General features: G+C 41.8%; 1 protein-coding gene across 1 annotated transcript in view; it reads right to left on the bottom strand.

The window, feature by feature from the left end:
• Positions 1-11,892, bottom strand: part of LOC311225911 (uncharacterized protein) — a gene marked incomplete at its 3' end in the record, with an annotated part of 119,816 nt that extends 107,924 nt beyond the window's left edge. The window contains exon 1 of the mRNA XM_084311302.1: positions 11,864-11,892. The remainder of the gene's footprint in view (positions 1-11,863) is intronic.
• Between the last annotated feature and the right edge of the window lie 15,070 nt (positions 11,893-26,962).

Here is a 26,962-nt window from a genome sequence, read left to right as displayed (position 1 = left end):
TTTTTTTTTTTTTTTTTTTAACAACAGATGTATGTTTATTTTGCAGCAATTCTTTGTCGTTGCCGCCATCTTTAGTGTTACATCCCCTCACACTCCAGTTCTCAGGCTGCAGCTGGTTTAAAAGCTAAAGTAAACCGGCTTCTCTGCTGGCTGTGGCTCCAGAGGAGTTGAACAGTTCTGGCTCTGTTAGTTTATTTTCGATCTTTTGGCGCTTTTTTGGTGGACAAACCACCGCACATGTGCACTGTGACTCGTGACTGGAGTCTAGTTCTGCTAGCACACATGGCCTACTGTGTACAGACGGTTTCAAAATGTATTTTAAATTAGAAAGCAAACAAAATAAATGGACGAGAAAAATAAATCTCAATTTGGTCAATATTGTCATTTGGACAAGCAAAGCCATTACTTTAAGTTGCAGGCAAGAAAGACAAGTCTGTCAACTGCCCTGTTGCAGGCAAAAAAAAAAAAAAAATAATAATAATAAAAAAAAAAGAAAAAACGATTTTTCGATTTTTTTTAATTTTGATATTCGATATCGATTATTAAAATATATCGCGATATTTATAGTTATCGTTATATCGCCCAGCCCTACGTTGCATCGATCCTATTTGATAATTGATAATAGATCGATATATCGATCTGGATCGATGTAACGTCCCACCCCTAGTCAGTAGCTACTTAACTTAAATACGATTCACCGTGGGTTAGAGCTGCCGCGGTATTGATGTGTTCCTTACCGCACAAATTTGCAAAATATTTCCTACCGCCGGGGTTATTACCGCACGCACACAAAATTAAAAAAAAGTTTGAATGCATTTTCTTTTAGTAGTAGTCTACTCTTTATAGCATATAGCCTGCCTCTAGTCTAAATGTCTATCTTTAGAGGATGACTTTGCAGCATGAATATTGTTTGGGATTCGGCAAGCACGCATTAGTTATTGAAAGTGAAACACGGATTCGAAGTTTCCCCTCTGGTCGTGCGCCGTTCACTCGGTGTCGCGGGCAGGGGTGGTTACCCCCCGACCCTTTCTTATTATTATTACTATAAAGTTACTACTTTATAATAAAGGCATTCGTTTTGTGGCATTAACATTATATAGTTATACGTTCAATAACATCAGCGTATTTACCGGACCATAGCAAGGCAAGCAATTTGCTCAGAGCGTGCTGAGTTGTCCCATTCTGCGGTCTGTTAATAAAGTTTTCAATCAGACAAGTGTATAGAACGAAGGGCTTTTATTATAACATTCGTTGCAGACAGTAAAATCATTATGTCTCGTTTAGTACTCCTGAGGAGCGATGGTAGTCCACTCCGGCGGGGAGCTAAAGCTAACGTTATTAGCCGTATTGTGATGAGCTCTGATCAATGGCTGACATTCAGGACGTAAAAAACTGCAGGACGCTCCAACGTGACGCGTCTCTCTTCTGACCAATCAGTGGTCTGCAATGTTTCACGTGACTTTTCTGGTACCCAATAGGGTCGCTTGGAACCTCGATAAAGGAGTAGGGTATATCTGCAGAGCCGCAAGCCCAACGAGAGGAGGGTACTTTATTATTATTATTATAAAAAACAGCGGTGATGCGGTATTCAGCCTACTCTGCGGTGGCCGTGATGTAACAGCGATACCGCGGTAATCGCGGCAGCTCTACCGTGGGTGCATTATTGTTGATAGACGATCACGGACAGTGTCAGGTCCTGGAGAAAGGACAGGCGATCATCTGATTTGATGTAACGGGCGGATGTTGTTCCAACTAGCTAGCTTTTCAGCTAATGCTATCATAACACCAGCAAAACACATCCCGTCCGAGCTCCCCGTCACACCGCACTGTCGGGGACAATGGAATTTAAGAAAGTGTATCTGCTGTTAAAATGACACAGCATCACACTTTAAAACACGTTCATTTTATAATCCTCACTCTCCGCAGGAGATAAATTACATCATGGGATCGGAGGCTACAATTCACGTGTATCGGCCGATACCGATACCAGCATTTTAGGCAGTATCGGCGGCATTTCCGAAACTCTACAGTCAACTATTCACTACATGATGCAATGCAATGATGCATTGTCTAACTGGCTCGCTACTGATAGCTCCTGATATCAACAAATGCGCATTTCAGTTTAAGAATGATAGGGATGCGCCAGCATGAGACCTCCGTTAGCTAGGTAGCTCACGTTAGCTCACGTTAGTTTTAACGAAATAACCCAGTAAACTAAATAGTTCACTTTATTTTAATACATGCATTGTCTAACGTCATCTAGCCAGCTAGCAGTAGCTACAGATAGCTCCTGATATCAATGTCTTGTAACATAATTGACATTCGTTTTTGCAGCTGAACATTGGCTAATTAGTAGGGATGCACCGATATGAAAATTGGCCACCGATACCGATTGTTCAACTAACACTATCGGCCGATACCGATATTTGTATATAAGTATTTGTAATTTTTTTTTTAATTAAACTACTGTATATTTGTATGTGTATGTTTGTATTTGTAGGCCTCTTTACTTACTTAAAAAAAGGAAACATCAAGAAATATGTTTATGGTATCACTATCTCTCTCCCAGTATCGTCTGGCGGCCTGCAGAGGGATACTATTTTCTCAACCAGAGCTTTCAACCAATGCAATGGAACCATTCTGGCGGCCTGCAGCGGGATACTATTCTCTCAACCAGAGCTTTCAACCAATGCAATGGAACCATTTTGATTGACAGTCGATTCGGCCAATTACGCCACACCGCTAGCACCCACCTCCTGCTGTCCTTACCACCAATCGGCAAGCGTTTATTCATTTTCTACTTTCGGGCATGCCGCCATTGTTCTGTTTGCGAGAGCGAATACGTTAGCTGCCCGGCCCGCCGACCAGCGCTCCACAGCATGACCAAATGAGACATAATGATTTTACTGCAACAAATGTTATAATAAAACAAAGCCTTTCTATACATTTGTCTGGTTGAAAACTTTATTAACAGATTGCAGAATGGGTAGTTTGGTACGGAATGAGCAACAGAATGGAACTCAGCTATGAACGGACTAACGGAGTAATGCCTTGTTTACTGCTATCTTCGGGTAAATAATATGCTTGTTATTGAACGTGTAACACTAACTATATAACGTTAATGCCACAAAACAAATGTTTGTGTCATTTTAACAGCAGATACTTTCTTAAATGCCATCTTCCTGAGAGAGGGTGTTGACGGGGAGTTGTGTTATTAATAGCATTGAACAGCTAACCGAAAGCTAGCGTTAACTATTGTTAAAGGTTTAGCCATAACGTTACCTTGGCTAAAGTTTGGGCTATTCATAATCCAGCAATAATGGCTGCAGACCTGCAAGCAAAGTACAGCAAGTTGGCAAAGGAGTATTCCAACGCAAATCACATTTTCACCAGTAACGTTAGTCTTGCATCTCCCGGTAGCTAATGAACGGACTCGGAGTAATGCCTTGCTGCTATGGGGTAATAATAATATGCTGATGTTATTGTCCGTGTAACACTAACTATATAACGTTAATGCCACAAAACGAATGCCTTGTTAATCATAAAGTAACTTTGATGCAGTAGCTTGTGTGTGGGGGACGGCGGGAGTTGTGCAGGTAGGTCGCGAGTGAATTATTTTTTTTGCCTTTTGACGCTACAAAAATTGATGGTTATTTATCAGCGACTGCTATCGGCACATTTGAGCTTATCGGCCGATAGGCCGATAGCAGTCAACAAGGCACTTATCGGCCGATACCGATACCCGACCGATATATCGGTGCACCCCTACTAATTAGCTATCATGCTTCATAACACGTTTCAGACCCTGTTGAACTATCGCTCTGACTCAATAGTATCCATCTGCAGAACGTCAGCCCCAGCACTCTCAGGCCCCACGCTGAATGTGATTTGACCAAAGCAGAGTATACACACAGACAGTGGAGCTGTTTGCAGATAGCGAGCATTTTGACTTGTTGCGTGGTGGCAACAGGCAATGTCTCGCAGACAATACAACTACAAGTATAATTATATAATATATATATTTTATAAAAAATATATATATTTTTTTTTTTATAAAACCAAAAACGATCGGTATCTGTATCGGCCGATATGGCTCATAGACGATCGGAGATCGGTGGCAAAAAACATGATCGGGGCATCCCTAGTTCCGTTTAACTTGTCCTTTGATAACGGGTTTGTACAGAGAAGAGAGTTAAAAGCTCCCGCATTGTAAACAGCCTGGCTGTAGAAACGTTTGCTGCTAGTTTTAAGTAACAGTGATGCACAGCCATCTTAGATGACGTCATGCCCCTGGTAACTGGCTCCGGTTGCCCCGTAGACTCCTCCCCTCAGCCATCTTAGATGACGTCATGCTCCTGGTAACTGGCTCCGGTCGCCCTGTAGACTCCTCCCCTCAGCCATCTTAGATGACGTCACGCCCCTGGTAACTGGCTCCGGTCGCCCCGTAGACTCCTCCCCTCAGCCATCTTAGATGACGTCATGCCCCTGGTAACTGGCTCCGGTCGCCCCGTAGACTCCTCCCCTTGGTTGAATTACGACATCTGTGAGCTCAGACGGAAGTGTCGCAAAACAGAGAGGCAATGGAAATCTTCCAACCGCCAAGCACATTTTAACAATCTAATTAAGAGTGCCAGGGCTACTTCTTTCTCTAACCTTATCTCCTCCAGTAAGCAAAATCATAGAGTGTTATTTAAGACCATAAACTCAATTGTCAGCAGTCGCCCCCCCCCCCCTCCCCTCTGCACCCATATGTTCAAATGATGACTGTAATAGTTTTCTTTTGTGTTTTTTAAACAAAGTTGCTGATGTAAGGGAAAACATCACCCCCCCCCCCCCTCCTCCCTCTCTGTCCAGTTAGCCAATCTTCCTTGAGCAGTTTTTCGCCTGTCTCCCTGACAGACCTAGTCTCTGGTTCTGTCACAGTTTATTTTAAAGTAACGTTGCATTCTTCTGTACACATCGCTTACTGAACCGAAGGTCCCAACCGAAACAGTTCGGTGAGAATACGTGTACTGTATATATATATATATTAGGGATGCCCCGATCACGTTTTTTGCCACCGATACCGATCACCGATCGGCGTGAGCCATATCGGCCGATACCGATCGTTTTTGATTAAAAAGAAATTAAAAATCATTTTATATAATTTTTTTTTTATATAAAATATATATATTATATAATTAGACTTGTACTTGTATTATCTGCGAGACATCGCCCCCACGCAACAAGTCAAAATGCTCGCTATCTGCAAACAGCTCCACTGTCTGTGTGTACTCTAGTAGCCCCCAGCTCCAAAAAGGATTCTCCTGTGCTGCAGCGGGACCCTATTGGTAACGTTACTGTGCTTTGGTCATATCACATTCAGCAAGCCCTCAGCTCGAATACGCATTGAATCAATGTTATAAGTAGGGATGCCTCGATCACGTTTTTTGCCACCGATACCGATCACCGATCGTCGTGAGCCATATCGGCAGATACCGATCCGATACCGATCGTTTTTGATTAAAAGAAATTTAAAAAATTATATATATATTTTTTTTTTATAAAATATATATATTATATAATTAGACTTGTACTTGTATTATCTGCGAGACATCGCCACCACGCAACAAGCTCCACTGTCTGTGTGTACTCTAGTAGCCTCCAGCTACAGCCAGGATTCTCCGGAGCTGCAGCTGGACCTATACTCGAGTAGCCTCGAGCTACGGCCAGGATTCTCCGGCGCTGCACCTGGACCCTATTGGTATAACGTTACTTAACTGTGGTCAGCAAGCCCTCAGCTCGAATACGCATCGAATCAGTGTTATAAGACATTGATATCAGGAGCTATCTGTAGCTACTGCTAGCCGGATATATAACGTTAATACAACGCCTCAGTGAATTATTTAGTTCAATGGGACATTTCGTTTTTAACAGTGAACTAACTTGCGCTAACGTGAGCTAACAGCTAACAGGTATCATACCTACCTACTATACTTGCTAGAGCATTTGTTGATGTCAGGAGCTATCGGTAGCTGGCCGGCTAGATACCGTTCGGTTAGACAATGCCTCATCATGTAAAAGTGAATAGTTGACTGTAGGGCTGGGCGATATGACGATATTATATAAATATCGGGTACAGTTAATTAACGATACACTTTTTTAACGTATCGTGGATATCGTGATGTTTTGCCCAAGAGGATTGTGTCGCGTCAATCTGGTCCACACGTTGACACTTTTGAACAACGCCGCTCCCACACACACACTACTGCATCAAAGTTAGTTAGTACTTATGATTAACAAAGGCATTCGTTTTGTGGCATCAACATTATATAGTTACACGTTATATAGTTACACATCAGCGTATTTACCCAAACATAGCAACGTCCGATGACGACATAGATAGCAAGCGTTACTGTTCATATCTCAGTCCGTGCCGAGTTGTGCGTGCCCATTCTGCGGTCTGTTAATAAAGTTTTCAATCAGACAGATGTATGGAAAGGCTTTTATTATAACATTTGTTGCAGTAAAATCATTATGCCTCGTTGTCATGCTGCGGTGCGCTAGTAATCACTCGTCGGCTGCGGTGAGCTGTTGTTGTCGTTGAGCTGAGCTCTCGTTAAAATCAAGGAGGGCATTCAGGAAGTAAAAAAACAATAGCGCTGCTTGCCGATTGGTGCTAAGAACAGCAGGGCGGGTACAAGCGGTGTGACGTAATTGGCAGACTCGACTGTCAATCAAAATTATTCTGTTGCCGGCTGAATGATTGAATGAATGAACGTTATTAACGATTGCAGAATGGGTACAATACAGTACAGCTCAATACAACAACAGTGGACTGACTGGAGGATGAAGACCAGAAAAAGACTTTCGGCTTTTTTACATAAGGGTCCTCCATTTTCAATTCATCAAAACATTTAGAGACATACAAATATACAGTAGTTTCATAAAAATGCTAAAATCCTATTGATTGATTTAAAACTTTATTAACATATTGCAGAATGGGTACAGTACAGCTCAATACATACAATTGTTAAGGGCATGCAGACCAGCGAAAGACTTTCGTCTTGTTTACATCAGGGTCCCCCATTTTCAATTCATCATATTTCATATCTAAATCATATAATATCTCATTGCTAAATATATGCAATATATAATCTAATAATCCAATAATCTAAATCTAATATATAATATAAAAATGCTAAATGCATGGGTATTTTATTTTGTCTTTAATGTTAGCTTGCAAACTCAAATACTGTCTTGGTAAGCCTCATAATGAATTGTTTGGGGAAAAAAAGAAAAACATCGTGATGCGTATCGTGTATCGCCGAAAGGTCAGAAAATATCGTGATATCATATTTAGGCCATATCGCCCAGCCCTAGTTGACTGGGTCATTTTGTAACGGTAGCTAAGCTAACGTTAGCTCAGGGAGACGCCGACACGCCGTCCTCCCGTGTCTCACTAGACTAGACCCGTGTTTACATGCGTGCGGGAGGGGCTGGACTCGAGAGCAGACGCCGCACCACCGGTGTCTGAGACAGAACTCAGCGACAGCGAGTGAGATCGGGTTTACGATCGGTGAAAATAAAACATTATCACCGATCACCGATCGCATATTTATACTGAATATCGGCCGATAATGATCGGTGGCCGATCGATCGGGGCATCCCTAGTTATAAGACATTGATATCAAGAGCTATCTGTAGCTACTGCTGGCCGGCTAGATGACGTTAAGACAGAACTTTTGTTCAATGGGACATTTCGTTTTGAACAGTGAACTAACATCAGCTAACGCAAGCTAACGGAGGTATCAACATGGACTACTAGACTTGCTGGATCATTTGTTGATATCAGGAGCTATCCGTAGCTAGCCGGCTAAATACCGTTAGACAATGCCTACTAAAAGTGAATAGTTGACTGGGTAATTTTGTTTAAACAGTAACGATAGCTAGGTAGCTAACGTTTGCTCACGTCGAATGCACTATAGACTCGAGCAGAGGAGCCGCCTCTCAGTCCTCTGTGTTTACAAACTGTACACGGGTGCGGGCGGGGCAAGGGAGCAGCGGCAGTTTGCAGGTCGTGTGTGTCTGAGACAGACAGCGAGTGAGATCTCCACTTGATCGGTTTCCGCGATCGGCGAATATGACTCATTATCGGAATTCACAGATCGCATATTTATACTGACCGATCGATCGGGGCATCCATAATATATATATTAGTGCTGTCAATCGATTAAAATATTTAACTCTATTAATCGATTAAGCGCATTTTTTTTCTACCTTAAACAGATCTTTTTCAAGTTCCAAGTTTTTACACTCTTATCAACATGCGAGTCAACAAATGCTTGCTTTATGCAGCCATTTAACACAAACGGATGACCCTCATGCATTGCTAATTTGCATCAAATTCAGAGTGATGCACAAAATAACTTAAGAAAATAATTTAAAACAATGAATAAAGTGTGCATGAAATAATAGGGGAAAGAAAACGTTAGGAACTTGTTACATTCACCCACACAAGGGCTGAGTAATCACACCCCCCCCCCCCCTCCCTCTCTCACCAGGCCACGTGAGCGGATCGGCGCGGCCGAGAAATCCGCTCTTCGCTCTTTAAAGCTTGGTCCGCTCCGCTAATCGATCATGTTGACCCCGCCCCCAAGTCGCTCCCCGCTCGCTCCCCGCTCACCTTGAATCGAGCCCGGCGCCAGATCGCTCGGCAGATTTTTTTTTTTTTTTTTGGGAGCATGGTGTAAATTAGCTCAAACTACAACAGTCTACACCCCCTGGGCCCCTTAACAATTGTTTGTACTGAGCCGCATTGTAATTGTACCCATTCTGCAATGTTAAATAACGTTGTTTATCCATTCACTAGCTATATTAAGCGATGATAGGCTAGCCGAGCCACAATGCTATGGTCGCTGCCATTAACGTTAGCATGTAAGCTAACGTCAACAACAATGGCGTCGATACTTTTTCTAACAGGAGTGAGTGTGGGCGTCTCTACAGTGACAAAGCCTGAACCGGATATCACAGGTTCACCCTTCTCATTGGTTGAAAATGGCCTTCATGTTTGTACATCGCCATCTGTTGCTTTGGCATTCTACTGCATGTATATTACATCAACAGTGTTAAACCACTGTGAGCGACCTGGAGTGGATTGGAGCGGAGGAGAACTCTCGCTCCGGACGTCGCGCCGACCCATTTTAAAACCCACTCCTCGCTCACGTCAAAACCGCCCGCTCCGCGCCGCTCACGCTCCGCTCACATGGCCTGTCTCTCACACACACTCTCCCAGCTCTCTTTCTCTCTTGCCCCTTCCTCATCTCTCTCACCCCCTCTCTCTCTATACATCTCACTCACACACACACTGACACACACACACAGACACTTCAGAAACAAACATAGTATCAATGGGCCTCATTCAACAATACGCTCTTATTATTTGTCTTATATTCTTGCTTACCTGTCTGTTAAGAGAACAATAAGAAAAGCCACCGCCACATTCATCAAGCTGTTCTTAAAGTCCAAATCTGTTCTTACCCAGGTTTTTTTAATGGTGAATCCCACTCATTCTAAACTGGATACGCGTTCTCGCCAGGGTTTCCGTTAGAAAAAATTGTTGCCGGTCTCCGTGACCTGCAAGATTTCAATCTACCGGACAAATGAGATTAATTCCGGTCATAGTTTATTGAGCTTTAAAACAATTGATATAGGCTATATAAAGAATGTCATCCTCAAGGCATGTAGATTTATAATAGTATTACTTAAAACGAGGCTACTTTTGCGTATAGTCATTAATATATTCCAAATAAAATAAGTCCCTCGATACTCCGTGCTGCTGCTGACTTGAAATAAAATAGACCGCGTATGTGGGCAGTCGGTCCGACACTAAACAGCAGTCTGTTATAATCACATTTTTATGAGCTAACGAATTCCGTTATATTGGACATTTGTATTAATTATATCAAGCGAAGAACTGAGAAATGTTGCAGAGAGACGGCAACATTATCGTGGGTTTGCGTGACGACTCTCTCCACCTCGCAACGACTTGGTGCTGGTCATAATGTCCGGTGAAAACAACACCCTCCAAGCACAACTTGACCACCCGAACCGTACCAAAACAGGCCAAAATTAAATAGCCCATGCGACGAACGATTCATTACATTCGTTTCATCGTTGCTCCACCAAGCAGCCGGTCCAACAATGAAAGCTGTTATCAGCGCGAGCCGGCCGCAGTTAGTTTGCAAGAAGCATCCAGCTGCAGACCCGCAGAGCAGCTTTCCAGGTCTGGGGACCGCACTGTGCCAGCAAAGCTGGTGGGTTCTGTGGGTCTGCAGCTGCATGCCTTCCGCAAATCCAGCAGCAAGCTCTCGCTGAGCGAAGCAACGACAACAAACGCAATGATTGTTTCGTTCATCGCATAGGCCACCCAACTCCAGCCCATCCAAATACAATTCAAATAATCAAACTGTGCCCAGAGGGAACTATTTTCACCGGACACTATGACCGGAGAGATTAAATATGTCGGACTTCAACAGATTTTGCCGGTCAAATACCGGTAATTACCGGCTAACGGAAACGCTGGTTCTCGCGCAAGTCATTTGCATACAGAGACACGCCTCGCGGGCTCATTATAATACGAGAGCCGTGGGTCTGCATTTTATAGAGCGGATCCCCCTGGCCGTATTGAAGCGCTGGAGCGCTTTGCGATGGATAAAAATTAGATAGGAATCAAATGTATTGTCATCATACAGCACCTATAGCTATATAATGGAATATACTGTATTAATATAGACACAACGTCATCCACGATTGGTTGGTATTTTCTAAAGTGGTCGCGTCCAATAAACAAGTGACTGCGGTCACAAAATCCCCAGGCTTGCAAACCGCAGTCACGAAAGGGGCTAGGTTCATTTAGTGCAGAAACGGATCGGAAACGCTGCAAATTAAACACAATCAAGGGTCATTTTCTTCAGTGCATCTCAATGCCAAAGAGCTGCTGTGTTACGCTTTGTACTAGTAATAACATAATCAAAAATCCAAATCGAAAGTTTTATATAATACCAGTTGAGGCATCACGGATAGCTGGCGGCTATGAAGAGGGCGTATGTGACTCTAGACGGGAGAGTCGATCAAAGCAGACCCTGGCCCCCCCAAGTCAAATCATACGTATGTCTGCTCTACCCATTTCATAACAGGTGAGAATAAGGAACAAATATGTATATATCGTAAATTAAGTTTTATTGGCTGTGAGGCTGTAAACAGCAGAGAAATGTTAGCGGCTAGCTACTTCACCATAACGTTAGTCCATTCTCTTAAAGTAGCCTACATGCCTTTTTTTCCTGCCTTAGAATCACCAGAAAGGCTTTCGAAATAGTGAAATGCCATGTTGAAAACAAATTATATGAAAAGGTTATGAAATGAACAAGAAAGTGATAAAATATGTAATAAAAACGGATCTCAACGCATACATTTGATCTAGAAATCAGTTTGTTTTCCACCATACCAAGATGGCGGCGGTAGCACTTAATGGCGTCGTGAGCACACACATTTATCTATCATTCACAGATAGACTGAGGTTAGAATTGGACATTAGAAAATAAACAATTCAAAACACAATTGACCAAAAACAAACATCACGACATACCTGTCATGTAAAAGAAATATACAACGCGTCAGCATTAAGCACTTAATGGCGTCGGTAGCACACACATCTGCGCTTGGAGAAAACTCCAGTACGGCCAAATCTCTTATATAAACAACTGCACATCATTAACATCCAATTACTGTGCAAACCCGGTTCATTATTTGGAAACTTATTTTACAACATAATCGACTCTTAAGACCAGAAATATATATCAAGGTAACTCGGACAACTACGTACCTTCTATCATCCACAGGACAGTCTCTGAGGTATAAACGGGACGTGAAGCCAGATACCATAACGTCGCTCGCGCGAGAAAAAAGCAAACACGTCACTTCGGGAGGAAGTGACGATTTCAAAATAAAAGACCCAGCTCCCAAAAACGACCCTCTGCTACAACTTTGAGAATACAAAAATTACAATAAATAATAACAAAGCAATAAAATAAAACGTGAGGGATTATTTGTGGAATGCATAACGTATATTAAATATACCTGCTACATTAACACCCTCTTCCTATATTACTGTAGCTGCTGTAGTCATAGAACAGTACAGTATATGGATTGTTGGTCCAGTGTTGCCAGATGGGAAATGTTAAAGTATCGTACCGGAGGCTTAAAATGGTCGTATGCAAGTCAAGTCATAATAACCACGACAACAAATAGGCATGAACTTGTAATTTCAGAAAACATGTTTTTATTGATGGATGAATGAATGAATGAATGAATGAATGAATGAATGAATGAATGAATGAATGAATGAATGAATGAATGAATGAATGAACGAATGAATGAAAACTTTATTTAACAGATTGTAGAATGGGTACAATGCAGTACGGCTCAATACACACAATTGTTAAGGGGATGCAGACCAGAGAAAGACGTTTGTCTTGTTTACATCAGGGTCCCCCATTTTCAATTCATAGTGACATTTATGACATACACAACATACATGACATTTATGGCATAGGGACATACATGACATACAGGTATATAGTACTGTTACATTTGTGACATATACGATATGCAAATATACAGTACTGTTACCCATAGATCCTAACAGAGAATATATACATATGATGGGGAGGAGACTGTACATTAGGAGGGGGTGGGTGGGTGAAAGAAAAAAAAATATATAATATACGGTGGGGAGAAAATATATACATATGGTGGGGAGGAGACTGTCTATTAGGAGGGGGTGGGGGGGGGGGGTTGGACATTTACGGTGGCCAGTTTCGAATTGCAGCCTCCCGTAGGTGCTCTTTAAGAGCGGTTTTGAATGTGGGTAGGGATTCACATCTATTTTACGGCTGTGGGTAGGGCGTTCCACATTGTTGTGGCATAATTGCGAAATGTGTTTAGTCCCTTGTTTGTGCCGAATCTGGGTTGCACATGAGTTGTGGAACTCCCTCTGGTGTTGTGGGCGTGGTATTCACTGACCTTTGGGAAGTATTTCGACATGTACATGGGTACCTGTGTGGTGTAGTGTATCTTGTAGACCAGGCCCATTGCAAGTTGCTGTACTCTGTCGTCTACTCTGCCGGTGCAGATTATGCAGAGTTAGTTCTGAGCTGAGTCTTTTTTCAACCTGTAACTTGTTCTTGTCAGAGACCAGCAAGGCTGAGTCATCCACGAACAAGAACAAGCTGCAGTCACAAGCTGACAACATGTCATTTGCATAAATTAGGAACAGTAGCGGTCCTAGTATGCTTCCTTGTGGAACACCACAGCTCACTGTGAGGGGGGGGGGATAGAGTACCGTTTACCTCCACCATCTGTTCTCTCCCCTCCAGGTAGGATTGCATCCAGCTCACTGATAGACTATAAAAATCAATTGCTTTTGGCTTGTCAATCAGAATGGAGTGATTGACAGTGTCGAAGGCCTTTTGTAGGTCCAGCATGACCATGCCGCAGTATTTGCCCGCGTCCACCTCTTGTTTGATGTGGTCGTTCAAATAGAGAAGGCATGTGTCAGTAGAGTGGGATGTTCTGAAGCCAGATTGGAATTCGTAGATTAGATTTTTTTTTGTGACCGAACGTGACCGAACTCGCACCAATTACGTCAAATAAAACTCTGTGGTGATGACCAAGTATCCGTTCGCGAGGAAAGATCTAGTCCCAACTTAAAAATTCTGATTGCACAAAACGGGCAGGATTGTAAATGGAGAACTTTTTATTCCTAAATCTACACCAATACATCTTTCACCCAGAGTTAACATTGAGTAGTCCGCCGAGGTGGGAACGGGATGAACCGATACAGCCTTTAATTTACGGCCTACTACGGTCATTCAGCATCACAAGGAGAAATTGCATTGAAATCTCCTGTCCACGCCACTAGGGGGCGCACCTGTCCCATTGACCTCTAATATCCAACTGAGGTGGGGTGGGGGTGACATACCAGATTTACAAATACAGTACTGTTTGTGATACAAAAAGAGTCTAAAAAAGAGAGTATATACATTTGACGAAGAAACTGTACATTGGAGGAGGTTGGTAGGTGTGGGGGGGGGGGGTTGGGTAGGTGGGGTGGGGGGGGGGGACTGTACATTGGAGGTGGTTGGGTGGGTCGGGTGGGGGGGGGGGTTGTGTAGGCGGGTGGGGTAACTGTACATTGGATTATCGACGAAACCTTACTTGGTCCCAAGAAGAGGGTCTTGTGTATTATTGGGTTAGGACATTTACTGCACATTGGAGGGGGTTGGGTTAGGACATTTATGGGGACCCGGTTTTGAATTGCAGCCTCCCGTAGGTGCTCTTTAAGAGCGGTTTTGAATGTGGGTAGGGATTCACATCTTTTTACGGCTGTGGGTAGGGCGTTCCACATTGTTGTGGCATAATTGCGAAATGTGTTTAGTCCCTTGTTTGTGTCGAATCTGGGTTGCACATGATTTGTGGAACTCACTCTGGTGTTGTGGGCGTGGTATTCACTGACCTTTGGGAAGTATTTCGACATGTACATGGGTACCTGTGTGGTGTAGTGTATCTTGTAGACCAGGCCCATTGCAAGTTGCTGTACTCTGTCGTCTACTCTAAGCCATCCTATAGGTAGTCAAAGTGGGCAGGGTCGAGGTGGGTTCTAGGAGTAAGGTCAAGTAGTAGTCTGACCAGTTTGTTTTGTGATGTTTGTAATCTTGTTTTTAGCGCCTTTGAGGTGCTTTGGTACCATGAGGTGCAAGCATAGTCATAGTACCCTTGAATGAGTGCTCCTGCCAGAGTCTTCAGGGTATTCTTGTTTACCAGAGAGGAGATCCGGTACAAGAATCTAGTTCGTTGGTTGACTTTTTTGATTACATTGGATGCCATTTTGTCACAGGAAAGATTTGCCTCTAGGATGGAACCCAGTTATGTAATTTCATCTTTCCTTGTGACAATATTGTCACCCACTGTAACTGAGAAGCCGTCGGTCTTGCTGAGTTTGTTATTTGATCCGAAGAGAATGGACTCTGTTTTACCCAGGTGTAATGATAGTTTGTTATTAGCGAGCCCCGTGCAGATTTTGCCTAGTTCAGAGCTGAGAGTTTTTTCAACCTGTAACTCATCACTTCCTGATGAGCTCCATACTTGATCCACTACTGTTGGGATTTAGGCCAATAAGAGCTACATTCACTGTATGACGAAAGGGGATATTTTGAGAGGCAGGCACAAGCACCCAATCAGTGTGAAATGTATATAAAGTAGGCAGATGAATGAGAGAACTGTTTCACAATAGAACTATCTTGTTTCACTTTAAAGTAACACAATAGCAGAGTTATAGACATAAACATTATATTTTGATCGAACTATGAACGTGTCTCAAATGCAAGGAAGCTTCCTATCACCTTGCTACCTAACTAGGAACCTTCCTAATTAGGTACCTCGTTTGGATGTAGGTAATAGAAAAAGCATTCGTTTGAAACAGCCTTTCTAACCGGCAACACATGACTCCAGCTGAGTTCTATAGGCAGGAGCTCAGGCCCCCAGCCGCTGTCTCCACTGGTCCTATGGTTTTAAGCAGAAACACAAGTCAGTCTATGTAAATATTACATTTCTAATTCACTGGTCCTATAGTTTTAAACAGAAACAAGTCAGTCTATGTAAAGATTACATTTATAATTCACTAGTGTCGAATAGATATCCCTTTCCAATGTACAGTTTCTTCCCCCTCAAATGTATATATTCTCTTTTAGAAACTATCTGTAAATAAACAGTACATTTGTATATCTTGTATGTCATAAATGTCTGGATGTAACAGTACTGTATATATCTGTATGTTGTGTATGTCATATATGTTACGATGAATTGAAAATGGGGGACCCAGGGGAGCTCCAGTAGCTCACCACGTACCGCGAGTGCTATTTCAGCGCCGTGGACAACCGTGCTCGTCACGGATCTGGGGCTGAGCGCGTTCGAATCCCGGACGGCAGCCGTGCCTTTCCCAGAGTGTCTTCCCCCCCATCTGAACCCTTTCAGCCTGCTTCTGTCGGTCGAACTTGACCAAGTATGAATGCGATGAAAAAGCGATAAACGCTAAAAGAACCAGCTGACTGGTCAAAGTAAAAAAAAAAAAAAATACTTAACAATTGTGTATATTGAGCTGTACTGTATTGTATCCATTCTGCAATGTGTTAATAAAATCTCCAATCAATCAATCAATCAATCAATCAATCAATCAATCAATCAATCAACACTGAAGCCAGAGCAGAGACTCTGCAGTTACCACAGCTCGCCACTAGAGGGCAGTAAGATTTGTACCATTTGAGGCGTGGTCCGGCGAAAATTTTAGAATTTCTTTTAGAATTTTAAATGCATCAATTTGGTGCACTTTGAGGGTCAAGTAGAGATCAACATACTGTATGTATAAAACAACAGCCTAGAGGCTTTTAACCTCTTAAGCCCGAGCCCTATTTTCTGAAAATCCGCCTAAAAATACATACATAAGTAAATGGAAGATTGCTCCACTTCTACAAGGTTAATTTGCATGTTATTGGTATAGGGACATCTATGGACCTCAGGGAATGTTTTCCCATTGTCAGAAATAGTGTGTCTATTACTAGGCTTGCTTAAATTACCTCCTGAGGCCCAAGCTGTTTTTTTTACCTGCATTTTTTATTTCTCTTGGCTATTTGGGCTTATTGGACCCTAATTAGAATAAAAACTAAATATCATCTTTTGATATGTACTTTTAGAGAAAAATGATGTCCACATAATATGGATTCTTGGTCCGAACTTCCATAAAACCCAATTAAGTCACCATTGTGTAATATAATGAAAAACTCTTTATTTCCACCTTGAACACAGCAGTTTTTTTTCTGACTGCTTTTGCATGTATTAATAACACATACACACACATTTTTGAACATGTTATTTTTGAACATGTTTTGAATATCAGAGTAAAAATGGAAACAGGGCAGTACATACAGGATACAGTACATACAGGATACAGTACAGTACATACAGGATACAGTGCAGTACATACAGGATACAGTACAGTACATACAGGATACAGTGCAGTACATACAGGATACAGTACATACAGGATACAGGGCAGTACATACAGGATACAGTACATACAGGATACAGTACAGTACATACAGGATACAGTACATACAGGCTACAGTACAGTACATACAGGATACAGTGCAGTACATACATGATACAGTACAGTACATACAGGATACAAGGCAGTACATACAGGATACAGTACATACAGGATACAGTACATACAGGATACAGTACATACAGGATACAAGGCAGTACATACAGGATACAGTACAGTACATACAGGATACAGTACATACAGGATACAGTACATACAGGATACAGTGCAGTACATACAGGATACAGTACATACATAACCCAACTAATTTATGTATGTATATATGTATTTAGTGATTGAATTGGTATGTATTACATTTAGACAATGTACAGCCTTTTAACTGCACCAGATATACTTGTTTTCTCATTTTACATGTGTGCATGTTTACTAGTATATTAGCTGTTTCGACGAGCTTCAGTCCATAAGTACACAAACGTGTACATCATGTTTAGCAACATGCTAAGTTCTTATTTTTACACTTTTCTTTTCAAATTTGCTTGTCGTGACAAATGTCCAACGCTTATATACATATCTAAATAAGAATAAGCCATAAAATAAGGCAGGACTTCTTACCTGGTCGATGTTTGTGTCTGGAGTTGCCACTTGAATCTTCCCTCCTATTCGCCGCCATGTTGAATTTTTACCAATGTATGTTATACTCTTCTGACACCACCAGATGTCCACATATGTAGCCATAAGTCCCCAATTCAGCAGTGTACACAATTGTGGACATACAAGCTAAAAAGTGCTGTCCACGCATGTGACTGTGGTAATATTGCCTTGGAATTTCATAATTAATATGTGTGAATAAATTAGAGAACCATACTGCAAAAAGGAATGTGTGCCCTTTCAACAGTAGAGGGTGTTTTAAGTGATACTGGTGTTACAAGAGACAAAGGTCACCCCCACTAGGTGATCAGATTAGTACTGTATGGTAAATAAGGCCCAAAGGGTTAAAGCGATCATGTCACACCCCCCCTCGTGAGACAAGCCAGGTCCCTTCATCTCAGCAAAAGATCACACGGACGTGGGCCACCGATGGGCCCCTTCTGTCTCTGTCCCATCAACGTCGCCACAACCCCAGGGGGGGGGCTGCCAGCGCCCACAAGGACACCCCCCACAAGAGATCAACCCCCACAAGAAGACGCTGGATTGGACCAGCCATATCTATTATTGGCTAGAAATTATAGTATATAGGAGGGCCCTAAATGATAATTCGGGAGCTCTCAGGCCGGACCCAACAAAGGGGGTCTGGGGGCTCCTCCACCGCTTCGTCCACCCAGAGACTACTGTGAGCTGATGCATTTTATGTGAGTAAAATCATGGGAAAACACCATTTGTTGTTTAAAGTTTAGTGTAAATCCTTAATATCTGAAACCAGATTTACTCATGTATAAATGTGTACAGCATAGTCAATGTATGTTCAAATTATGTTAACCAAGTGACTGTTTGATGTGCAGTATTTAGGTTTGAGATGCAAACCTGATTGTGATATTTCTGTACAACAGACAGCTGTTAATATTCTCTGATCATCTTTTGTATGTAGAAGTCAACCTTTTATTCACCCTTGGCCCTGAATCAAATAAATCAGTTGAGTTGAAATACAATTCTGGTTTGTCTGGCCTACACGTTTTATTCCTCATCTGCTAAGTCAGAATGAGGAGACCAACAATTCTATCAGTATGAATCTTTCCTCCTCCTTCCAGATAATCAATCTCATTGTATTGTGCTACAATAACCTCAAATTATTGTAGAAAGTCTGTGGGAATTTACTACATGACCACTAAGCCTTAAGAGGTTAAATAAAATTGTGATGAAACACAGGAGAATATGAATTATGATTTTTCTTTGCATCTTTGACAGGAAATAACACCATGCTAAAAATGACCAGACAGGAAAAACTGCCACTGAGCTCGTTCAGTAACTTCTTGAGATCACGTGTACAAAAAAATCTAAGGGAATGAATAAAGGGAAGATGATTAAACAGAATGTTTTGTACTAGATACAGTACTGAATTCTGCCATCCGGACTGCAATCTACTCGTTCCAATGACAATGAATTTGGATTTAGTATCACCAGGCGTGCATGAAGAACCGAGAATGAAATCTACTGTAAATACAGTCAGCTTTATATTTTTTCTTGACAGGCAGTGCTCATCAAACTTTTGTATGACCTCGTCAAACTTGTCTTTGTCGTCGGGTTGAGCAGCAACACAAAGGTGTTGAAGACTTCTATTGCCTCTGTGCCGGCGACGGTGAGTAGCATGGCTATTTTCCTCGCATCTACACTCTTGTCCACTCCAACAGCGGCGAGATACAGCAGGAATTGCTGTTTGAAAGCTCTCCAATTTGCATCCACATTTCCCGTCAGTTTCAATGTGCCGGACGGTTTGAATGCTTTCATCTTCTTGCATTGCTTCTTACTTTTACTCCTGGTACCATGTAAAGATTGTAGTCTACTATCAATAAGACACTCGGTTAGATCTTTATGCTTGCTTCAGCCAGCTGTTTATTGTCCGCAGGTTGTACACAGGTGCCCTAATTATATAGCCCTACCAGTAACCATAGTAACAGCTTGCATGATGTTATACTGCCACTTAGTGGTAGCAGCTATGATAGCACTTATCATTACAGTCAGATGTTACCTTTTTCTGTATTAACTCGAACCTTAGTGAGAGTACAGGAGAGTGTTCCCTTCACTCTAGGGCCGAAGTGGTCATGTACAGTCACCCTGTGCCCCTGTGTCGCACATGAAATGCCTGCCTGAGATGGTGTCCCGAATAAACAGTAGCCTGCCGGCCCCACCAACGCTCATGGCCACTGTTGAGCGCCGGCTCGGGCGTTTCCCGGCCCCTTGTAAGTACATGGGGGACGGCATTGGTTAGCCCTGGCTCCATACTTTGTGTGAAAGAAACACCAGCCAGTGTCTCTCCCTCGCTGGCGAGGGGCTGCCACCGCAGCAGCAACGGTATAATCCCCATGGTGAGAGGAAGAGGGTTGGTCCTGGTAGAACACGGCCGCACAGTGTTGATGTTGGCTGGCCAAAAAGAACTTATCCGCCTCCGCGGCTAACATACGGCAGTCATTTATTGTTGTGTTGGCCAAGGAAGCCCTTACCTGAACCGGTAACTGGCGTAAGAACAGCTGTCTGAAGAGAAAGTGGTTGGGCTCATGCTCTCCCATCAACGCCAGCATCCTATCCATAACATAAGCTCGGACGGTTTACTGTCGCCCAGACCTTGCAATGAAAACAGCCGGTTAGCTTGTTCCACCTCAGATTGTTCAAAACACTCCAACAAGTGTGCCTTCAGCGTGCCATATTTGTCGTGCGCCGGAGGGTTTGTGAGTAGACTCACCACTCTCTCTCTCTCCCTATCTCACTAACTCTTTATCTCACTCACTCTCACTCTCTTTCACACACACTCTGTCTCTCTCTCTCTCTCTCTCTCTCTCTCTCTCTCTCTCTCTCTCTCTTCCTCTGAGCAGGTGGCTGTTGAACAACACTGACTTGAGTTGTCACCAGGCGCTAACACCATGTGTTTTATGATATACAGTAGATTAGGGTCACAATTGATTAGGAATTTGAAAAATAGACATGCATTTTAATACCAAACTGCCAGTTGAATGTAAATTAACTAAAATGTATTATTATTGATATGAGAAGTGAAAGCGCATTACTGGTTCGTGTCCCTTTTTGGAAGAATGTGCCCGGAATACAAACCAATAAATGGGTAAAAAAAAACACAGCCCAACGCCTAATGATATTTTCCTGTTGGCACCACCCATAGTAGCAAATACAACACACAATTACTGTAACTTGTTAATTTAAAGCATTTTACGCCTGATTTGATGTGGTAATAATATGTCAATGTTGTCATTAATATTGGAATATCATTAGAATGTGGCTCATTGAAGCCTATTCATATTCAAATGGAATCTTCGCGACAGTTGACAGTGTTAATATATATATATATATGGATTGATTGTGATATTTTTTATATTAAATATATCATGCCTCATTGTTATGTATTGATATTAGTGATTCACATTTCTTCGTTTTTAATATTGTATTGTGAGAAAAGTTCCCAAAGGGAATACAATATTTATTTATCCATCCCTCCATTCACCAATCCATACATCTATCCATCCATTTATTCATCCAATTTGTTCACCCATCCATCCATCCATCCATCCATCCATCTATCTATCCATCTATACATCCATCCATTTATTCACACATCCATCCATCCATCCATTTATTCACACATCCATCAGTTCCATCCATTTATTCACACATCCATCCATCCATTTATTCACACATCCATCCATTTATTCACCCATCCATCCATTCACTTACTCACTCACCAGGTAAACAGGAGGGAGTCTGTAATCCAGACGTCACTCACAGCAGACATTAGAGCTCATGATGTCTGTTGACAGTCTGTGGCAGAAGTTAGCTCAGCCTGATCAACCCATACAAAACATGTGTGATGATAGAGAAGAAGTGTGTGGTGCTATGTATTGATAAGATAAGATATTCCTTTATTGATCCCCTTGGGGAAATGTGGGTGTCATGGCAGCATGGGGGAGGGGGAGGGGAGGTACGGGTATGGGCAGGGTGATAGTAGGAAGACATGAATATAGCCAATAACATTTTATCTGAATATAAAAGAAAATACGAGGGGAAACATTTTAAATAATAATAATAATAATAATAATTGCACGCAGTTTATTTTGGTTGCACTGTACTTGTGCTGTATGATGACAATACATTTGGATCTAATCTAATTACGCCATTGGCATTTTTCGTGTTCCACCCTCTGTCCAACGCAATGTATTTCCCCATTGCCCATTTCTAAATCGTCTCGTTTAAAACAAATAAAGCATTAACATTGGCATGGTGTACCTTTCTGTGCTTATTCATCCACAATCTATAGCTCAACATGAAAATATTCGCAATTAATCATAAAAAAAAAACGCCAAATTTTATTTCAACCAAAAATGCTTAAACAATAATGTTAGTGATAGAAGGGAACTCAGTCATATGCATTTGTAACAGTCTACAACAAGTAATTCCCAAGCTTACAAAAAAAAAATAACATGAATTTTTTCATTAGACATTAGAAATACTGCAGTTGAGAGGGCCTGTATAAACCAATACAAGTAATAGCTTTGTTGTGTCTATCAATAAAAACGTATAAAAAGTCACTTTTCACTCACTTTTCACCCCACCTTCAATAAAATATCGACACTTTACTGTTGTAAACGCAGCACTGTCAGACACCCATCTTCACCACAAGGGGGCGATATAGTCCCACTGCAGCAGTCACCTGCAGAAACATGACCAGTGCTTTATGAGAGTAGCCCCCTGTGTGACATTTCTATTGTCTGTCTCTCTCTCTCTCTCTCTGTTCCGTTCTGATCCAGTAGAAACCAGACCGTCTGGAACCAGTTAATTCCCGATTCCGTTTCAACTTGCTCTCGAGAGTCTGAAGTTGTATTATTTAGTTCACGACAACAGTGGAAGGGTTCCCTGTTCGATTCCCGTTCCTCCCGGGCAGCAGCGTGTCAAAGTGTCCTCGAGCAAGACACACTTCGCCCTAATTCCTGACACAATGTTTAGGTTTGGGCACCTCGCGTGGTCGCCTCCGCCGTCGGTGTGAGTGAATGTGTGAGTGAACGGGTGAACGTGAGGAACAAAGAATTGTAAAGCGCTTTGGATAAGAGCTGTTATATAAATGCACAGTTTCTCATTTACTTTCTCACATTAGGCTGGTAAAGATATGCTTCCTAAAGTGTGTAAACAGAAGTACAGGAAGTACCGGCTACAGGCTTTCCGGTTTCGACAAAACAATTATAGAAACGTGTGAAGTGCACAATATTTCCTCGTTTGAGCCACTGCAACGGCTTTGCCTGAAGAATTTACTACATGACCGGGACGTTCTAGCTTGTTTGTCGACAGGATTCGGGAAAAGTTTGGTCCGTTCGGAGGCAGCTTCCAGGGGAAGTACATACACCGGAAATTCTACCCCACAGACACTTTCGGCCGTAGTTCTTTACCAGGCTTTATCTCACGGAGGAGATAAAACTGGAAATGAGGTTATTCTCACATTGTCTCTCCGTTCTTGTCTTGGGTTCCCCGCTCCACGTTCTTGTCTTGCGTTCCCCGCTCCACGTTCTTGTCTTGCGTTCCCCGCCCCTCTCAGGGGGCCCACGTCAGCCTCCTGGGTAACGTGCCGCTGTCGCCGCCCTCCTGGACGCCGCCGGCGGGGTGGTACCCCTCGCTAAAGGAGCGCATGGCGCTCTTCAGCTGAGAAGACGCCCGCCACGACTCCACCTTCCTCTCCAGGTCCAGCAGGAGGTCGGGCACGACGCACTGCTCCACCAGGAAGACCGCGGGCTGCACGACCAACAAGAGGGCCCAGCCCAGGGCGCCGAACCAATAGGAGGAGCCCAAGAGGGTGAAGTCGCGGCCGATCTCCTCCCGGTGCTGATAGGTGAAGAGAGACCAGCTGAGCAGGAAGAAGAACCCTGGAGGCGGGAGAGGAGAGAGAGGACATGTTCTTATTAATGTATAAAGAGGAGAGAGAGGACATGTTCTTAATGTATAAAGAGGAGAGAGAGAGGACATGTTCTTAATGTATAAAGAGGAGAGAGAGAGGACATGTTCTTAATGTATAAAGAGGAGAGAGAGAGGACATGTTCTTAATGTATAAAGAGGAGAGAGAGAGGACATGTTCTTAATGTATAAAGAGGAGAGAGAGGACATGTTCTTAATGTATAAAGAGGAGAGAGAGAGGACATGTTCTTAATGTATAAAGAGGAGAGAGAGGACATGTTCTTAATGTATAAAGAGGAGAGAGAGCACATGTTCTTAATGTATAAAGAGGAGAGAGAGAGGACATGTTCTTAATGTATAAAGAGGAGAGAGAGAGGACATGTTCTTAATGTATAAAGAGGAGAGAGAGAGGACATGTTCTTAATGTATAAAGAGGAGAGAGAGAGAGGACATGTTCTTAATGTATAAAGAGGAGAGAGAGGACATGTTCTTAATGTATAAAGAGGAGAGAGAGAGGACATGTTCTTAATGTATAAAGAGGAGAGAGAGGACATGTTCTTAATGTATAAAGAGGAGAGAGAGAGGACATGTTCTTAATGTATAAAGAGGAGAGAGAGAGGACATGTTCTTAATGTATAAAGAGGAGAGAGAGAGAGCACATGTTCTTAATGTATAAAGAGGAGAGAGAGAGGACATGTTCTTAATGTATGCAGAGGAGAGAGAGGACATGTTCTTAATGTATAAAGAGGAGAGAGAGAGAGGACATGTTCTTAATGTATAAAGAGGAGAGAGAGAGGACATGTTCTTAATGTATAAAGAAGAGAGAGAGAGCACATGTTCTTAATGTATAAAGAGGAGAGAGAGAGGACATGTTCTTAATGTATAAAGAGGAGAGAGAGGACATGTTCTTAATGTATAAAGAGGAGAGAGAGAGAGGACATGTTCTTAATGTATAAAGAGGAGAGAGAGAGGACATGTTCTTAATGTATAAAGAGGAGAGAGAGGACATGTTCTTAGTGTATAAAGAGGAGAGAGAGGACATGTTCTTAATGTATAAAGAGGAGAGAGAGAGAGGACATGTTCTTAATGTATAAAGAGGAGAGAGAGAGGACATGTTCTTAATGTATAAAGAGGAGAGAGAGGACATGTTCTTAATGTATAAAGAGGAGAGAGAGAGGACATGTTCTTAATGTATAAAGAGGAGAGAGAGGACATGTTCTTAATGTATAAAGAGGAGAGAGAGAGAGGACATGTTCTTAATGTATAAAGAGGAGAGAGAGGACATGTTCTTAATGTATAAAGAGGAGAGAGAGAGGACATGTTCTTAATGTATAAAGAGGAGAGAGAGAGGACATGTTCTTAATGTATAAAGAGGAGAGAGAGAGGACATGTTCTTAATGTATAAAGAGGAGAGAGAGAGGACATGTTCTTAATGTATAAAGAGGAGAGAGAGAGGACATGTTCTTAATGTATAAAGACGAGAGAGAGGACATGTTCTTAATGTATAAAGAGGAGAGAGAGAGGACATGTTCTTAATGTATAAAGAGGAGAGAGAGAGGACATGTTCTTAATGTATAAAGAGGAGAGAGAGAGGACATGTTCTTAATGTTTGAAGAGGAGAGAGAGAGAGGACATGTTCTTAATGTATAAAGAGGAGAGAGAGCACATGTTCTTAATGTATAAAGAGGAGAGAGAGAGGACATGTTCTTAATGTATAAAGAGGAGAGAGAGAGGACATGTTCTTAATGTATAAAGAGGAGAGAGAGAGGACATGTTCTTAATGTATAAAGAGGAGAGAGAGAGAGGACATGTTCTTAATGTATAAAGAGGAGAGAGAGGACATGTTCTTAATGTATAAAGAGGAGAGAGAGAGGACATGTTTTTAATGTATAAAGAGGAGAGAGAGAGAGGACATGTTCTTAATGTATAAAGAGGAGAGAGAGGACATGTTCTTAATGTATAAAGAGGAGAGAGAGAGCACATGTTCTTAATGTATAAAGAGGAGAGAGAGAGGACATGTTCTTAATGTATAAAGAGGAGAGAGAGAGGACATGTTCTTAATGTATAAAGAGGAGAGAGAGAGGACATGTTCTTAATGTATAAAGAGGAGAGAGAGGACATGTTCTTAATGTATGAAGAGGAGAGAGAGAGGACATGTTCTTAATGTATAAAGAGGAGAGAGAGAGGACATGTTCTTAATGTATAAAGAGAGAGAGAGAGGACATGTTCTTAATGTATAAAGAGGAGAGAGAGAGGACATGTTCTTAATGTATAAAGAAGAGAGAGGACATGTTCTTAATGTATAAAGAGGAGAGAGAGAGGACATGTTCTTAATGTATAAAGAGGAGAGAGAGAGGACATGTTCTTAATGTATGAAGAGGAGAGAGAGAGGACATGTTCCCAACGTATGAAGCTTTATGATTTTAGATTAGATTAGATAGATTAGATTGGGTTAGATTCGATTAGATTTGATTAGATTGGGTTAGATTAGATTTGATTGAATTGGATTGGATTAGATTAGATTCAAATGTATTGTCATTATATAACATAAGTACAGTACAGCGAAAAGAGGTTTGCAAATGTAACAGTAAAGTGCAACAGCAACATACAATGTACATGTGATTAAACTGGGTATAACATGTATAAATTAGTACTAGTGCTAATCAGATGTATGTACTACAGTTGTAATATTAATTAATTCATTAATTAATTAATTAATTAATAATTAATATGTACAGTGATACAGGTATAAAGACACTATGTAAGTCGTACTGGCCAGCAGTGTAACTAGTAAGAGTAGGTAAGGGATATGTACAGATATAGATATAGTATCTACAGAGATGTAAAAAGGATTATGCAGGTATGTACAGACAGATGTGGATACATATATATACATAAGAATAAATATATATACGGTATACAGCATTATTGTACATGCTATCATACAGAGTTATATGGGTTATATGCAGGAATATTCAGACTGATATAGATATGAATCCAGATGATTATTAATGAAGTACATTTACCATTGTACAGGATGTGATGATGTATTTATGTCTTGTGTCGTAGACTAGGGTGAGCACATAAAGCCAGAAAGGGGCGCGTGCATCTTGTACATTGCATTACTTCACACGCATGCATTTCATTGGGTAAGCAAAATGGGGGGGTTTCTTTCAGGTATTTAGTAAATTTTGCGTGTTTCATACT

Source organism: Notolepis coatsorum (genome assembly GCF_963971535.1).
Source record: "Notolepis coatsorum genome assembly, chromosome: 3".
Lineage (NCBI taxonomy): Eukaryota > Metazoa > Chordata > Actinopteri > Aulopiformes > Paralepididae > Notolepis > Notolepis coatsorum.
The sequence above is the reverse complement of the archived record's forward strand: the minus strand, read 5'-3'. Positions and strand labels throughout refer to the sequence as shown.